The sequence below is a fragment of the Leuresthes tenuis genome, unplaced genomic scaffold, assembly GCF_036924035.1.
Source record: "Leuresthes tenuis unplaced genomic scaffold, fLeuTen1.0.hap1 SCAF_1, whole genome shotgun sequence".
NCBI lineage: Eukaryota > Metazoa > Chordata > Actinopteri > Atheriniformes > Atherinopsidae > Leuresthes > Leuresthes tenuis.
The window spans coordinates 41,718,590-41,734,308 of record NW_027325355.1 but is presented as its reverse complement, the minus strand read 5'-3'; the positions used below and the strand labels follow the sequence as shown (position 1 = coordinate 41,734,308).

The 15,719-nt window shown below is 47.3% G+C and overlaps 3 non-coding genes and 32 pseudogenes across 3 annotated transcripts; all 35 read left to right on the top strand.

The window, feature by feature from the left end:
* Positions 1–200: 200 nt before the first annotated feature.
* On the top strand, positions 201–319 carry LOC140284271 (5S ribosomal RNA; annotated as a pseudogene).
* Positions 320–588: 269 nt separating this feature from the next.
* Positions 589–707, top strand: LOC140290788 (5S ribosomal RNA; annotated as a pseudogene).
* Positions 708–976: 269 nt separating this feature from the next.
* Positions 977–1,095, top strand: LOC140295620 (5S ribosomal RNA; annotated as a pseudogene).
* Positions 1,096–1,364: 269 nt separating this feature from the next.
* LOC140295212 (5S ribosomal RNA) lies at positions 1,365–1,483 on the top strand (annotated as a pseudogene).
* Positions 1,484–1,752: 269 nt separating this feature from the next.
* LOC140305517 (5S ribosomal RNA) lies at positions 1,753–1,871 on the top strand (annotated as a pseudogene).
* A 269-nt stretch (positions 1,872–2,140) lies between these two features.
* On the top strand, positions 2,141–2,259 carry LOC140300071 (5S ribosomal RNA; annotated as a pseudogene).
* Positions 2,260–2,531: 272 nt separating this feature from the next.
* Positions 2,532–2,650, top strand: LOC140313088 (5S ribosomal RNA; annotated as a pseudogene).
* A 269-nt stretch (positions 2,651–2,919) lies between these two features.
* LOC140297119 (5S ribosomal RNA) lies at positions 2,920–3,038 on the top strand (annotated as a pseudogene).
* A 269-nt stretch (positions 3,039–3,307) lies between these two features.
* LOC140312737 (5S ribosomal RNA) lies at positions 3,308–3,426 on the top strand (annotated as a pseudogene).
* Positions 3,427–3,695: 269 nt separating this feature from the next.
* Positions 3,696–3,814, top strand: LOC140310031 (5S ribosomal RNA; annotated as a pseudogene).
* A 272-nt stretch (positions 3,815–4,086) lies between these two features.
* LOC140297892 (5S ribosomal RNA) lies at positions 4,087–4,205 on the top strand. Its single transcript, XR_011913588.1, has one exon. It is a non-coding gene; the product is annotated as a 5S ribosomal RNA (ribosomal RNA).
* Positions 4,206–4,474: 269 nt separating this feature from the next.
* Positions 4,475–4,593, top strand: LOC140314313 (5S ribosomal RNA; annotated as a pseudogene).
* Positions 4,594–4,862: 269 nt separating this feature from the next.
* LOC140304978 (5S ribosomal RNA) lies at positions 4,863–4,981 on the top strand (annotated as a pseudogene).
* A 269-nt stretch (positions 4,982–5,250) lies between these two features.
* On the top strand, positions 5,251–5,369 carry LOC140292847 (5S ribosomal RNA; annotated as a pseudogene).
* Positions 5,370–5,638: 269 nt separating this feature from the next.
* On the top strand, positions 5,639–5,757 carry LOC140268865 (5S ribosomal RNA; annotated as a pseudogene).
* Positions 5,758–5,898: 141 nt separating this feature from the next.
* On the top strand, positions 5,899–6,017 carry LOC140288976 (5S ribosomal RNA; annotated as a pseudogene).
* Positions 6,018–6,286: 269 nt separating this feature from the next.
* Positions 6,287–6,405, top strand: LOC140289777 (5S ribosomal RNA; annotated as a pseudogene).
* Positions 6,406–6,674: 269 nt separating this feature from the next.
* LOC140314309 (5S ribosomal RNA) lies at positions 6,675–6,793 on the top strand (annotated as a pseudogene).
* A 269-nt stretch (positions 6,794–7,062) lies between these two features.
* LOC140304963 (5S ribosomal RNA) lies at positions 7,063–7,181 on the top strand (annotated as a pseudogene).
* Positions 7,182–7,450: 269 nt separating this feature from the next.
* On the top strand, positions 7,451–7,569 carry LOC140291171 (5S ribosomal RNA; annotated as a pseudogene).
* Positions 7,570–7,838: 269 nt separating this feature from the next.
* LOC140268860 (5S ribosomal RNA) lies at positions 7,839–7,957 on the top strand (annotated as a pseudogene).
* Positions 7,958–8,098: 141 nt separating this feature from the next.
* LOC140288975 (5S ribosomal RNA) lies at positions 8,099–8,217 on the top strand (annotated as a pseudogene).
* A 269-nt stretch (positions 8,218–8,486) lies between these two features.
* On the top strand, positions 8,487–8,605 carry LOC140291372 (5S ribosomal RNA; annotated as a pseudogene).
* A 656-nt stretch (positions 8,606–9,261) lies between these two features.
* Positions 9,262–9,380, top strand: LOC140291730 (5S ribosomal RNA; annotated as a pseudogene).
* Positions 9,381–9,646: 266 nt separating this feature from the next.
* LOC140297666 (5S ribosomal RNA) lies at positions 9,647–9,765 on the top strand. Its single transcript, XR_011913381.1, has one exon. It is a non-coding gene; the product is annotated as a 5S ribosomal RNA (ribosomal RNA).
* A 269-nt stretch (positions 9,766–10,034) lies between these two features.
* LOC140291417 (5S ribosomal RNA) lies at positions 10,035–10,153 on the top strand (annotated as a pseudogene).
* A 657-nt stretch (positions 10,154–10,810) lies between these two features.
* Positions 10,811–10,928, top strand: LOC140293420 (5S ribosomal RNA; annotated as a pseudogene).
* Positions 10,929–11,197: 269 nt separating this feature from the next.
* LOC140293418 (5S ribosomal RNA) lies at positions 11,198–11,315 on the top strand (annotated as a pseudogene).
* A 269-nt stretch (positions 11,316–11,584) lies between these two features.
* On the top strand, positions 11,585–11,702 carry LOC140289362 (5S ribosomal RNA; annotated as a pseudogene).
* Positions 11,703–11,971: 269 nt separating this feature from the next.
* LOC140270863 (5S ribosomal RNA) lies at positions 11,972–12,095 on the top strand (annotated as a pseudogene).
* A 269-nt stretch (positions 12,096–12,364) lies between these two features.
* LOC140310495 (5S ribosomal RNA) lies at positions 12,365–12,483 on the top strand (annotated as a pseudogene).
* A 269-nt stretch (positions 12,484–12,752) lies between these two features.
* On the top strand, positions 12,753–12,871 carry LOC140283873 (5S ribosomal RNA; annotated as a pseudogene).
* A 269-nt stretch (positions 12,872–13,140) lies between these two features.
* On the top strand, positions 13,141–13,259 carry LOC140297734 (5S ribosomal RNA). The gene has a single exon (XR_011913444.1). It is a non-coding gene; the product is annotated as a 5S ribosomal RNA (ribosomal RNA).
* A 545-nt stretch (positions 13,260–13,804) lies between these two features.
* LOC140291091 (5S ribosomal RNA) lies at positions 13,805–13,923 on the top strand (annotated as a pseudogene).
* Positions 13,924–14,198: 275 nt separating this feature from the next.
* Positions 14,199–14,317, top strand: LOC140300424 (5S ribosomal RNA; annotated as a pseudogene).
* The last annotated feature ends 1,402 nt before the right edge of the window (positions 14,318–15,719 follow it).

Genomic DNA, 15,719 nt, shown 5'->3' with positions numbered 1-15,719 from the left:
GTTGGTCATCTTCAGCTGCTGCTGCTTTGTTGGCAGACACGAAGTGATCTGAGAGTCTCATTTTCAGCTGGAGAGAATAATCACGTCAGGGAAGAAGATGTGCCCACTATTTATCAGCCTTTCTCTGCAATTATCTGGTTATATAGAGGAAACGTATGATTCCAGTACCTATACAATTTACATTTGTCACAGACATTGTTGCTTACGGCCACACCACCCTGAATATGCCCGACCTTGTCTGATCTCGGAAGCCAAGCAGGGTTGTGCCTGTTTAGTACTTGGATGGGAGACCGCTTGGGATTATCAGGTGCTGTAAGCTTTTTCTCTTCTCTCAACCACCTGCATGTCTTTTGTTGCAACGTCTGATCACCCTGTGACACATGAGGAAGTTGGTCATCTTCATTTTCTGCTGCTTTGTTGGCAGACACGAAGTGATCTTAGAGTCTCATTTTCAGCTGGAGAAAATTATCACGTCAGGGAACAAGATGTGCCCACTATATATCAGACTTTTTCGGCAATTATCTTGTTACATAGAGGAACCATATGATTCCATTGCCTATATAATGCACATTTGTCACAGAGATTGTTGCTTACGGCCAAACCACCCTGAATATGCCCAATCTCGTGTGATCTCAGAAGCCAAGGAGGGTTGGGCCTGGTTAGTACTTTGATGAGAGACCGCTTGGGAATACCAGGTGCTGTAAGCTTTTTCTCTTCTCTCTACCACCTGCATGTGTTTTGTTGCAACGTCTGATCGCCCTCTGACACATGAGGAAGTTGGTCATCTTCAGCTGCTGCTGCTTTGTTGGCAGACACGAAGTGATCTGAGAGTCTCAGTTTCAGCTGAAGAGAATAATCACGTCAAGGAAGAAGATTTGCCCACTACACATCAGCCTTTCTCAGCAATTATCTGGGTGCATAGAGGAACCATATGATTCCAGTACCTATATAATGCACATTTGTCAGAGACATTGTTGCTTACGGCCACACAACCCTGAACATGCCTGACCTCGTCTGATCTCGGAAGCCAAGCACAGTTGGGCCTGGTTTGTACTTGGATGGAAGACCTCTTGGGAATACGAGGTGCTGTAAGCTTTTTCTCTTCTCTCTACCACCTGCATGTCTTTTGTTGCAACGTCTGATCACCCTGTGACACATGAGGAAGTTGGTCATCTTCAGCTTCTGCTGCTTTGTTGGCAGACACGAAGTGATCTGAGAGTCTCAGTTTCAGCTCGAGAGAATAATCACGTCAGGGAAGAAGATGTGCCCACTACTTATCAGCTTTTCTCGGCAATTATCTGGTTACATAGAGGAACTGTATGATTCCAGTACCTTTATAATGCACATTTGTCACAGTTGTGGTTAATTACGGCCACACCACCCTGAAAATGCCTGACCACGTCTGATCTCGGAAGCCAAGCAGGTTTTGGCCTGGTTAGTACTTGGATGGTAGACTCTCTGGGAATACCAGGTGCTGTAAGCTTTTTCTCTTCTCTCTACCACCTGCATGTCTTTTGTTGCAACGTCTGATCACCCTGTGACACATGAGGAAGTTGGTCATCTTCAGCTACTGCTGCTTTGTTGGCAGACACAAAGTGATCTGAGAGTCTCAGTTTCAGCTGCAGAGAATAATCACGTCAGGGAAGAAGATGTGCCCACTACAAGTCAGCCTTTCTCGGAAATGATCTGGTTGCATAGAGGAACCGTATGATTCCAGTACCTATATAATGCACATTTGTCAGAGACATTGTTGCTTACGGCCACACCACCCTGAACATGCCCGACCTCGTCTGATCTCGGAAGCCAAGGAGGGTTGGGCGTGGTTAGTACTTGGATGGAAGACCTCTTGGGAATACCAGGTGCTGTAAGCTTTTTCTCTTCTCTCGACCACCTGCATGTCTTTTGTTGCAACGTCTGATCACCCTGTGACACATGAGGAAGTTGGTCATTTTCAGCTGCTGCTGCTTTGTTGGCAGACGCGAAGTGATCTGAGAGTCTCAGTTTCAGCTGCAGAGAATGATCACATGAGGGAAGAAGATTTGCCCACTACAAGTTTGCCTTTCTCGGCAATTATCTGGTTACATAGAGGAACCGTATGATTCCAGTACCTATATAATGCACATTTGTCACAGACATTGTTGCTTACGGCCACACCACCCTGAACATGCCCGACCTCGTCTGATCTCGGTAGCTAAGGAGGGTTGGGCCTGGTTAGTACTTAAATGGGAGACCGCTTGGGAATACCAGGAGCTGTAAGCTTTTTGTCTTCTCTCGACCACCTGCATGTCTTTTGTTGCAACGTCTGATCACCCTGTGACACATGAGGAAGTTGGTCATCTTCAGCTGCTGCTGCTTCTTTGTTGGCAGACACGAAGTGATCTGAGAGTCTCAATTTCAGCTGCAGAGAATAATCACATCAGGGAAGAAGATGTGCCCACTACAAGTCAGCCTTTCTCGGCAATTATCTGGTTACATAGAGGAAGTGTATGATTCCAGTACCTATATAATGCACATTTGTCACAGATATTCTTGCTTACGGCCACACCACCCTGAATAAGCTCGACCTCGTCTGATCTTGGAAGTCAAGCAGGTTTGGGCCTGGTTAGTACTTGGATGGGAGACTGCTTGGGAATACCAGGTGCTGTAAGCTTTTTCTCTTCTCTCTACCACCTGCATGTCTTTTGTTGCAACGTCTGATCACCCTTTGACACATAAGGAAGTTGGTCATCTTCAGCTGCTGCTGCTTTGTTGGCAGACACAAAGTGATCTGAGAGTCTAATTTTCAGCTGGAGAGAATTATCACGTCAGGGAAGAAGATGTGCCCACTACATATCAGCCTTTCTCGGCAATTATCTGGTTACATAGAGGAAGTGTATGATTCCATTGCCTATATAATGCACATTTGTCACGGAGATTGTTACTTACGGCCAAACCACCCTGAATATGTCTGACCTTGTCTGATCTTGGAACCCAAGCAGGGTTGGACCTGGTTAGTACTTGAATGGGAGACCCCTTGGGAATGCCAGGTGCTTTAAGCTTTTTCTCTTCTCTCTACCACCTGCATGTATTTTGTTGCAAGGTCTGATCGCCCTGTGACACATGAGGAAGTTGGTCATCTTCAGCTGCTGCTGCTTTGTTGGCAGACACGAAGTGATCTGAGAGTCTCAATTTCAGCTGCAGAGAATAATCACGTCAGGGAAGAAGATGTGCCCACTACAAGTCAGCCTTTCTCGGCAATTATCTGGTTACATAGAGGAAGTGTATGATTCCAGTACCTATATAATGCACATTTGTCACAGTTATGGTTGCTTACGGCCACACCACCCTGAACATGCCCGACCTCGTCTGATCTCGGAAGCCAAGGAGGGTTGGGCCTGGTTAGTACTTAAATGGGAGACGGCTTGGGAATACCAGGTGCTGTAAGCTTTTTCTCTTCTCTCTACCACCTGCATGTCTTTTGTTGCAACGTCTGATCACCCTGTGACACATGAGGAAGTTGGTCATCTTCAGCTGCTGCTGCTTTGTTGGCAGACACAAAGTGATCTGAGAGTCTCAGTTTCAGCTGCAGAGAATAATCACATCAGGGAAGAAGATGTGCCCACTACAAGTCAGCCTTTCTCGGCAATTATCTGGTTACATAGAGGAACCGTATGATTCCAGTACCTATATAATGCACATTTGTCAGAGACATTGTTGCTTACGGCCACACCACCCTGAACATGCCCGACCTCGTCTGATCTCGGAAGCCAAGGAGGGTTGGGCTTGGTTAGTACTTAAATGGGAGACTGCTTGGGAATACCAGGTGCTGTAAGCTTTATCTCTTCTCTGGACCACCTGAATGTCTTTTGTGGCAACGTCTGATCCTCCTGTGACACATGAGGAAGTTGGTCATCTTCAGCTGCTGCTGCTTCTTTGTTGGCAGACACGAAGTGATCTGATAGTCTCAATTTCAGCTGCAGAGAATAATCACATCAGGGAAGAAGATGTGCCCACTACAAGTCAGCCTTTTTCGGCAATTGTCTGGTTACACAGAGGAAGTGTATGATTCCAGTACCTATATAATGCACATTTGTCACCGATATTGTTGCTTACGGCCACACCACCCTGAATAAGCCCGACCTCGTCTGATCTCGGAAGCCAAGCAGGGTTGGGCCTGGTTAGTACTTGAATGGTAGACCGCTTGGGAATACCAGGTGCTGTAAGCTTTTTCTCTTCTCTCGACCACCTGCATGTCTTTTGTTGCAACGTCTGATCACCCTGTGACACATGAGGAAGTTGGTCATCTTCAGCTTCTGCTGCTTTGTTGGCAGACACGAAGTGATCTGAGAGTCTCAGTTTCAGCTGAAGAGAATGATCACATCAGAGAAGATGATATGCCCGCTACACATCAGCCTTTCTCGGCAATTATCTGGTTGCATAGAGGAATTGTATGATTCCAGTACCTATATAATGCACATTTGTCAGAGACATTGTTGCTTACGGCCACACCACCCTGAACATGCCCGACCTCGTCTGATCTCGGAAGCTAAGCAGGGTTGAGCCTGCTTAGTGCTTGGATGGGAGACTGCTTGGGAATACCAGGTGCTGTAAGCTTCTTCTCTTCTCTCTACCACCTGCATGTCTTTTGTTGCAACGTCTGATCACCCTGTGACACATGAGGAAGTTGGTCATCTTCAGCTGCTGCTGCTTTGTTGGCAGACACAAAGTGATCTGAGAGTCTCAGTTTCAGTTGCAGAGAATAATCACGTCAGGGAAGAAGATGTGCCCACTACAAGTCAGCCTTTCTCTGCAATTATCTGGTTACATAGAAGAAGTGTATGATTCCAGTACCTATATAATGCACATTTGTCACAGCTATTGTTGCTTACGGCCGCACCACCCTGAATATGCCTGACCTCGTCTGATCTTGGAAGAAAAGCAGGGTTGGGCCTGGTTAGTACTTGGATGGGAGACCACTTCGGAATACCAGGTGCTGTAAGCTTTTTCTCTTCTCTCTACCACCTGCATGTCTTTTGTTGCAACGTCTGATCACCCTGTGACACATGAGGAAGTTGGTCATCTTCAGCTGCTGCTGCTTTGTTGGCTGACACGAAGTGATCTGAGAGTCTCAGTTTCAGTTGCAGAGAATGATCACATCAGAGAAGATGATATGCCCGCTACACATCAGCCTTTCTCGGCAATTATCTGGTTGCATAGAGGAACCGTATGATTCCAGTACCTATATAATGCACATTTGTCAGAGACATTGTTGCTTACGGCCACACAACCCTGAACATGCCTGACCTCGTCTGATCTCGGAAGCCAAGCACAGTTTGGCCTGGTTTGTACTTGGATGGAAGACCTCTTGGGAATACGAGGTGCTGTAAGCTTTTTCTCTTCTCTGTACCACCTGCATGTCTTTTGTTGCAACGTCTGATCACCCTGTGACACATGAGGAAGTTGGTCATCTTCAGCTTCTGCTGCTTTGTTGGCAGACACAAAGTGATCTGAGAGTCTCAGTTTCAGCTCGAGAGAATAATCACGTCAGGGAAGAAGATGTGCCCACTACTTATCAGCTTTTCTTGGCAATTATCTGGTTACATAGAGGAACTGTATGATTCCAGTACCTATATAATGCACATTTGTCACAGTTATGCTTGCTTACGGCCACACCACCCTGAACATACCCGACCTCGTCTGATCTCGGAAGCCAAGGAGGGTTGGGCGTGGTTAATACTTGGATGGAAGACCTCTTGGGAATACCAGGTGCTGTAAGCTTTTTCTCTTCTCTCGACCACCTGCATGTCTTTTAGAAGATTTGCCCACTACAAGTCAGCCTTTCTCGGCAATTATCTGGTTACATAGAGGAACCGTATGATTCCAGTACCTATATAATGCACATTTGTCACAGACATAGTTGCTTACGGCCACACCACCCTGAACATGCCCGACCTCGTCTGATCTCGGTAGCCAAGGAGGGTTGGGCCTGGTTAGTACTTAAATGGGAGACCGCTTGGGAATACCAGGAGCTTTAAGCTTTTTGTCTTCTCTCGACCACCTGCATGTCTTTTGTTGCAACGTCTGATCACCCTGTGACACATGAGGAAGTTGGTCATCTTCAGCTGCTGCTGCTTTGTTGGCAGACACGAAGTGATCTGAGAGTCTCAGTTTCAGCTGCAGAGAATAATCACATCAGGGAAGAAGATGTGCCCATAACAAGTCAGCCTTTCTCTGCAATTATCTGGTTACATAGAGGAATTGTATGATTCCAGTACCTATATAATGCACATTTGTCACAGAAATTGTTCCTTACGGCCACACCACCCTGAATAAGCCCGACCTCGTCTGATCTCGGAAGCCAAGGAGGGTTGGGCCTGGTTAGTACTTTAATGGGAGTCTGCTTGGGAATACCAGGTGCTGTAAGCTTTATCTCTTCTCTGGACCACCTGAATGTCTTTTGTTGCAACGTCTGATCACCCTGTGACACATGAGGAAGTTGGTCATCTTCAGCTTCTGCTGCTTTGTTGGCAGACACGAAGTGATCTGAGAGTCTCAGTTTCAGCTGAAGAGAATGATCACATCAGAGAAGATGATATGCCCGCTACACATCAGCCTTTCTCGGCAATTATCTGGTTGCATAGAGGAATTGTATGATTCCAGTACCTATATAATGCACATTTGTCAGAGACATTGTTGCTTACGGCCACACCACCCTGAACATGCCCGACCTCGTCTGATCTCGGAAGCTAAGCAGGGTTGAGCCTGCTTAGTGCTTGGATGGGAGACTGCTTGGGAATACCAGGTGCTGTAAGCTTCTTCTCTTCTCTCTACCACCTGCATGTCTTTTGTTGCAACGTCTGATCACCCTGTGACACATGAGGAAGTTGGTCATCTTCAGCTGCTGCTGCTTTGTTGGCAGACACAAAGTGATCTGAGAGTCTCAGTTTCAGTTGCAGAGAATAATCACGTCAGGGAAGAAGATGTGCCCACTACAAGTCAGCCTTTCTCTGCAATTATCTGGTTACATAGAAGAAGTGTATGATTCCAGTACCTATATAATGCACATTTGTCACAGCTATTGTTGCTTACGGCCGCACCACCCTGAATATGCCTGACCTCGTCTGATCTTGGAAGAAAAGCAGGGTTGGGCCTGGTTAGTACTTGGATGGGAGACCACTTCGGAATACCAGGTGCTGTAAGCTTTTTCTCTTCTCTCTACCACCTGCATGTCTTTTGTTGCAACGTCTGATCACCCTGTGACACATGAGGAAGTTGGTCATCTTCAGCTGCTGCTGCTTTGTTGGCTGACACGAAGTGATCTGAGAGTCTCAGTTTCAGTTGCAGAGAATGATCACATCAGAGAAGATGATATGCCCGCTACACATCAGCCTTTCTCGGCAATTATCTGGTTGCATAGAGGAACCGTATGATTCCAGTACCTATATAATGCACATTTGTCAGAGACATTGTTGCTTACGGCCACACAACCCTGAACATGCCTGACCTCGTCTGATCTTGGAAGAAAAGCAGGGTTGGGCCTGGTTAGTACTTGGATGGAAGACCTCTTGGGAATACGAGGTGCTGTAAGCTTTTTCTCTTCTCTGTACCACCTGCATGTCTTTTGTTGCAACGTCTGATCACCCTGTGACACATGAGGAAGTTGGTCATCTTCAGCTTCTGCTGCTTTGTTGGCAGACACAAAGTGATCTGAGAGTCTCAGTTTCAGCTCGAGAGAATAATCACGTCAGGGAAGAAGATGTGCCCACTACTTATCAGCTTTTCTTGGCAATTATCTGGTTACATAGAGGAACTGTATGATTCCAGTACCTATATAATGCACATTTGTCACAGTTATGCTTGCTTACGGCCACACCACCCTGAACATACCCGACCTCGTCTGATCTCGGAAGCCAAGGAGGGTTGGGCGTGGTTAATACTTGGATGGAAGACCTCTTGGGAATACCAGGTGCTGTAAGCTTTTTCTCTTCTCTCGACCACCTGCATGTCTTTTAGAAGATTTGCCCACTACAAGTCAGCCTTTCTCGGCAATTATCTGGTTACATAGAGGAACCGTATGATTCCAGTACCTATATAATGCACATTTGTCACAGACATAGTTGCTTACGGCCACACCACCCTGAACATGCCCGACCTCGTCTGATCTCGGTAGCCAAGGAGGGTTGGGCCTGGTTAGTACTTAAATGGGAGACCGCTTGGGAATACCAGGAGCTTTAAGCTTTTTGTCTTCTCTCGACCACCTGCATGTCTTTTGTTGCAACGTCTGATCACCCTGTGACACATGAGGAAGTTGGTCATCTTCAGCTGCTGCTGCTTTGTTGGCAGACACGAAGTGATCTGAGAGTCTCAGTTTCAGCTGCAGAGAATAATCACATCAGGGAAGAAGATGTGCCCATAACAAGTCAGCCTTTCTCTGCAATTATCTGGTTACATAGAGGAATTGTATGATTCCAGTACCTATATAATGCACATTTGTCACAGAAATTGTTCCTTACGGCCACACCACCCTGAATAAGCCCGACCTCGTCTGATCTCGGAAGCCAAGGAGGGTTGGGCCTGGTTAGTACTTTAATGGGAGTCTGCTTGGGAATACCAGGTGCTGTAAGCGTTTTCTCTTCTCTCTACAACCTGCATGTCTTTTGTTGCAACGTCTGATCACCCTGTGACACATGAGGAAGTTGGTCATCTTCAGCTGCTGCTGCTTTGTTGGCAGACACAAAGTGATCTGAGAGTCTCAGTTTCAGTTGCAGAGAATGATCACATCAGAGAAGATGATTTGCCCGCTACACATCAGCCTTTCTCGGCAATTATCTGGTTGCATAGAGGAACCGTATGATTCCAGTACCTATATAATGCACATTTGTCAGAGACATTGTTGCTTACGGCCACACCACCCTGAATAAGCCCAACCTCGTCTGATCTCGTACACCAAGAAGGTTGTACCTGGTTAGTACTTGGATGGGAGACAGCTTGGGAATACCAGGTGCTGTAAGCTTTTTCTCTTCTCTCTACCACCTGCATGTCTTTTGTTGCAACGTCTGATCATCCTGTGACACGTGAAGAAGTTGGTCATCTTCAGCTGCTGCTGCTTTGTTGATAGACACGAGGTGATCTTAGAGTCTCAGTTTCAGCTGCAGAGAATAATCACATCAGGGAAGAAGATGTGCCCACTACAAGTTAGCCTTTCTTGGCAATTATCTGGTTGCATAGAGGAACCGTATGATTCCAGTACCTATATAATGCACATTTGTCACAGACATTGTTACTTACGGCCACACCACCCTGAATATGCCCGACCTCGTCTGATCTCAGAACCCAAGCAGGGTTGGGCCTTGTTAGTACTATAATGGGAGACTGCTTGGGAATACCAGGTGCTGTAAGCTTTTTCTCTTCTCTCTACCACCTGCATGTCTTTTGTTTTAATGTCTGATCGCCCTGTGACACATGAGGAAGTTGGTCATCTTCAGCTGCTGCTGCTTTGTTGGCAGACACGAAGTGATATGAGAGTCTCAGTTTCAGCTGGAGAGAATAATCACGACAGGGAAGATGTTTCCACTACTTATCAGCCTTTCTTGGCAATTATCTGGTTGCATAGAGGAACCGTATGATTCCAGTACCTATACAGTTTATATTTGTCACAGACATTGTTGCTTACGGCCACACCACCCTGAATATGCCCGACCTCGTCTGATCTTGGAAGCCAAGCAGGGTTGGGCCTGGTTAGTACTTGGATGGGAGACTGCTTGGGAATACCAGGTGCTGTAAGCTTTTTCTCTTCTCTCAACCACCTGCATGTCTTTTGTTGCAACGTCTGATCACCCTGTGACACATGAGGAAGTTGGTCATCTTCAGCTGCTGCTGCTTTGTTGGCAGACACGAAGTGATCTTAGAGTCTCATTTTCAAATGGAGAAAATTATCACGTCAGGGAACAAGATGTGCCCACTACATATCAGCCTTTCTCGGCAATTATCTTGTTACATAGAGGAACCATATGATTCCATTGCCTATATAATGCACATTTGTCACAGAGATTGTTGCTTACGGCCAAACCACCCTGAATATGTCTGACCTCGTCTGCTCTCAGAAGCCAAGGAGGGTTCGGCCTGGTTAGTACTTGGGTGGGAGACTGCTTGGGAATACCAGGTGCTGTAAGCTTTATCTCTTCTCTGGACCACCTGAATGTCTTTTGTTGCAACGTCTGATCACCCTGTGACACATGAGGAAGTTGGTCATCTTCAGCTTCTGCTGCTTTGTTGGCAGACATGAAGTGATCTGAGAGTCTCAGTTTCAGCTGAAGAGAATGATCACATCAGAGAAGATGATATGCCCACTACACATCAGCCTTTCTCGGCAATTATCTGGTTTCATAGAGGAAGTGTATGATTCCAGTACCTATATAATTCACATTTCTAACAAATATTGTTGCTTACCGCCACACCACCCTGAATAAGCCCCACCTTGTCTTATCCTGGAAGCCAAGCGGGGTTGGGTCTGGTTCGTACTTCAATGGGAGACTGCTTGGGAATACCAGGTGCTGTAAGCTTTTTCTCTTCTCTCTACCACCTGCATGTGTTTTGTTGCAACGTCTGATCACCCTGTGACACATGAGGAAGTTTGTCATCTTCAGCTGCTGCTGCTTTGTTGGCAGACACGAAGTGATCTGAGAGTCTCAGTTTCAACTGAAGAGAATAATAACGTCAGGGAAGAAGATGTGCCCACTACACATCAGCCTTTCTCGGCAATTATCTGGTTACATAGAGGAACTGTATGATTCCAGTACCTATATAATGCACATTTGTCACAGACATTGTTGCTTACGGCCACACCACCCTCAATATGCCTGACCTCGTCTGATCTCGGAAGCCAAGCACGGTTGGCCTGGTTAGTACTTGGGTGGGAGACTGCTTGGGAATACCAGGTGCTGTAAGCTTTATCTCTTCTCTGGACCACCTGAATGTCTTTTGTTGCAACGTCTGATCACCCTGTGACACATGAGGAAGTTGGTCATCTTCAGCTTCTGCTGCTTTGTTGGCAGACACAAAGTGATCTGAGAGTCTCAGTTTCAGCTGCAGAGAATAATAACGTCAGGGAAGAAGATGTGCCCACTACACATCAGCCTTTCTCGGCAATTATCTGGTTACATAGAAGAAGTGTATGATTCCAGTACCTATATAATGCACATTTGTCACAGACATTGTTGCTTACGGCCACACCACCCTCAATATGCCTGACCTCGTCTGATCTCGGAAGCCAAGCACGGTTGGCCTGGTTAGTACTTGGGTGGGAGACTGCTTGGGAATACCAGGTGCTGTAAGCTTTATCTCTTCTCTGGACCACCTGAATGTCTTTTGTTGCAACGTCTGATCACCCTGTGACACATGAGGAAGTTGGTCATCTTCAGCTTCTGCTGCTTTGTTGGCAGACATGAAGTGATCTGAGAGTCTCAGTTTCAGCTGCAGAGAATAATCACGTCAGGGAAGAAGATGTGCCCACTACACATAAGCCTTTCTCTGCAATTATCTGGTTACATAGAGGAACCATATGATTCCAGTACCTATATAATGCACATTTGTCACAGACATTGTCGCTTACGGCCACACCACCCTGAACATGCCTGACCTCGTCTGATCTCGGAAGCCAAGCAAGGTTGGCCTGGTTAGTACTTGGGTGGGAGACTGCTTGGGAATACCAGGTGCTGTAAGCTTTATCTCTTCTCTGGACCACCTGAATGTCTTTTGTTGCAACGTCTGATCACCCTGTGACACATGAGGAAGTTGGTCATCTTCAGCTGCTGCTGCTTTGTTGGCAGACACGAAGTGATCTGAGAGTCTCAGTTTCAGCTGCAGAGAATAATCACGTCAGGGAAGAAGATGTGCCCACTACACATAAGCCTTTCTCTGCAATTATCTGGTTACATAGAGGAACCGTATGATTCCAGTACCTATATAATGCACATTTGTCACAGAGATTGTCGCTTACGGCCACACCACCCTGAATATAATATGCCCGACCTCGTCCGATCTCGGAAGCCAAGCGGGGTTGTGCCTGGTTAGTACTTGGGTGGGAGACTGCTTGGGAATACCAGGTGCTGTAAGCTTTTTCTCTTCTCTCTACCACCTGCATGTCTTTTGTTGCAACGTCTGATCACCCTGTGACACATGAGGAAGTTGGTCATCTTCAGCTGCTGCTGCTTTGTTGGCAGACACAAAGTGATCTGAGAGTCTCAGTTTCAGCTGCAGAGAATAATCACATCAGGCAAGAAGATGTGCCCACTACAAGTCAGCCTTTCTCGGCAATTATCTGGTTACATAGAGGAACCGTATGATTCCAGTACCTATATAATGCACATTTGTCACAGACCATGTTGCTTACGGCCACACCACCCTGAACATGCCCGACCTCGTCTGATCTCGGAAGCCAAGTAGGGTTGGGCATGGTTAGTACTTAAATGGGAGACTGCTTGGGAATACCAGGTGCTGTAAGCTTTTTGTCTTCTCTCTACCACCTGCATGTCTTTTGTTGCAACGTCTGATCACCCTGTGACACATGAGGAAGTTGGTCATCTTCAGCTCCTGCTGCTTTGTTGGCAGACATGAGGTAATCTGAGAGTCTCAGTTTCAGCTGCAGAGAATAATCACGTCAGGGAAGAAGATGTGCCCACTACAAGTCAGCTTTTCTCTGCAATTATCTGGTTACATAGAGGAACCGTATGATTCCAGTACCTATATAATGCACATTTGTCACAGACATTGTTGCTTACGGCCACACCACCCTGAACATGACAGACCTCGTCTGATCTCGGAAGCCAAGTAGGGTTGGGCCTGGTTAGTACTTAAATGGGAGACTGCTTGGGAATACCAGGTGCTGTAAGCTTTTTGTCTTCTCTCTACCACCTGCATGTCTTTTGTTGCAACGTCTGATCACCCTGTGACACATGAGGAAGTTGGTCATCTTCAGCTCCTGCTGCTTTGTTGGCAGACATGAGGTAATCTGAGAGTCTCAGTTTAAGTTGCAGAGAATGACCACATCAGAGAAGATGATATGCCCACTACACATCAGCCTTTCTCAGCAATTATTTGGTTACATAGAGGAACCGTATGATTCCTGTTCTTATATAATGCACATTTGTCACAGACATTGTTGTTTACGGCCACACCACCCTGAATTTGCCTGACCTCGTCTGATCTCGGAAGCCAAGCAGGGTTGGGCCTGGTTAGTACTTGGGTGGGAGACCGCTTGGGAATACCAGGTGCTGTAAGCTTTTTCTCTTTTCTCTACCACCTGCATGTCTTTTGTTGCAACGTCTGATCACTCTGTGACACATGAAGAAGTTGGTCATCTTCAGCTGCTGCTGCTTTGTTGGCAGACACGAAGTGATCTGAGAGTCTCAGTTTCAGCTGCAGAGAATAATCACATCAGCGAAGAATGGTAAATGGTAAATGGACTTGTACTTGTATAGCGCTTTTCTAGTCTAGCTGACCACTCAAAGCGCTTCACTACATGCCGCATTCACCCCACTCACACACATTCATACAGCACGTCTTAGGATATAACTACGTGCTTTCTAAGCATTCACACACATTCATACCCCCAATGATACACTGGGGGAGCAACGTGGGGTTCAGTGTCTTGCCCAAGGACGCTTCGACATGTATCCTGGGGAAGCCAGAGTCGAACCACCGACCTTCCTCCTGAGCTACAAGATGTGCCCACTACAAGTCAGCCTTTCTCTGCAATTATCTGGTTACATAGAGGAACTGTATGATTCCAGTACCTATATAATGCACATTTGTCACAGTTATGGTTGCTTACGGCCACACCACCCTGAATATGCCCAACCTCGTCTGATCTCGGAAATCAAGCAGGTTTTGGCCTGGTTAGTACTTGGATGGTAGACTGTCTGGGAATACCAGGTGCTGTAAGCTTTTTCTCTTCTCTCTACCACCTGCATGTCTTTTGTTGCAACGTCTGATCACCCTGTGACACATGAGGAAGTTGGTCATCTTCAGCTGCTGCTGCTGCTGCTTTGTTGGCAGACACGAAGTGATCTGAGAGTCTCAGTTTCAGCTGCAGAGAATAATCACGTCAGGGAAGAAGATGTGCCCACTACAAGTCAGCTTTTTTCTGCAATTATCTGGTTACATAGAGGGACCGTATGATTCCAGTACCTATATAATGCACATTTGTCACAGAGATTGTTGCTTACGGCCAAACCACCCTGAATATGTCTGACCTCGTCTGATCTCAGAAGCCAAGCAGTGTTGGGCCTGGTTAGTACTTAAATGGGAGACCGCTTGGGAATACCAGGTGCTGTAAGCTTTTTGTCTTCTCTTGACCACCTGCATGTCTTTTGTTGCAACGTCTGATCACCCTGTGACACATGAGGAAGTTGGTCATCTTCAGCTGCTGCTGCTTTGTTGGCAGACACGAAGTGATCTGAGAGTCTCAGTTTCAGCTGGAGAGAATGATCACATCAGAGAAGATGATATGCCCACTACACATCAGCCTTTCTCTGCAATTATCTGGTTACATAGAGGAAGTGTATGATTCCAGTACTTAGCAGCCACCACCCCAAGGCCCCTAAGGGACCCCGCCCCACACCGCAAGACAGCCCCACCTGCAAGCCCCCAAAACTGCCCTCCAAGCCCGACACACAGTCCCCCCCAGCAATGACCAACCCGGTCCCCACGACCCGAGAGACCACCAGACGCCCGAAGCCACACAGTTAATCAGCGGGGACCAGAGAGAATGAAATTCAGCCAATTGATGTTTTAAGGAGGCAGACATTGTTCCCATGCTAATATAATCTAAAAGAACATTTCTAAACAGGTTAATACACAGACTGTTTTTCGCTTTCCAGTTCATGAGAATAGTTTTCTTTGCGATACATAACACTGCGAGGACCATGCAAACAAGCAGAGAAAAAACAAACACACAAACAAACAAAAACAAGCACAAGTAGTGGCAATCGCATACAACACAACTGTGCATATAGATGACCTGAGGCGACATGGTAATACATCAACTGCTACTGGACTAATGAATGTGTATTGTGTGTGTGTGTGTGTGTGTGTGTGTGAGAACATGCAACACCCATGGCACAGGACCTACATGATAACCGTTCTTACTTATGAGTGTATAAGTGTACACGGCCACAATCCACAGCCCCCCCAAGCAATCAGAAACAGGCAGAGAGGCCCACAAGACCCAGGCCACCAGCAGCCCCCACGGAGCACAGAACCCAGGATGCCCACCGCAGGGACAACCACGCATCCACCCAGAAGACAGCAGTGGAAGCCCCCGGACAGAGCCCCCATAAGCATAGGGCAGAGGCGCCCGGGAGCCAGGGGCAACAGCCCACCGACCCCACCAGGCCCCAGCCGCCCAGACATGGGCCGTGCACCGGACCCGGCCCCAGGAGCCCGAGCGCCCCAAAACCCCCCGGCAGAGGCCCCACCCAATACCCGGGAGGGCCAAGCGCCCCAGACAGCCACGCAGTGGGTCAGCGCCTGCCCCAGTGCCCCTGGCCAAGAGCCCTGGCAGTCAAGACGTGCCCACAGGTGGGTGAAGTCGCGAGGAGTGGGGAGAGGCAACGCCGCCCCCCCATTGGGAGAAGCACAGGCAGGCCAGGCGACAGCAAGTCCCAGACCCAGGCCCAATCATCACCACACACACTTTCACGTCCCATACATCCACACGTCATCCCTCCCTTGACTCCGCT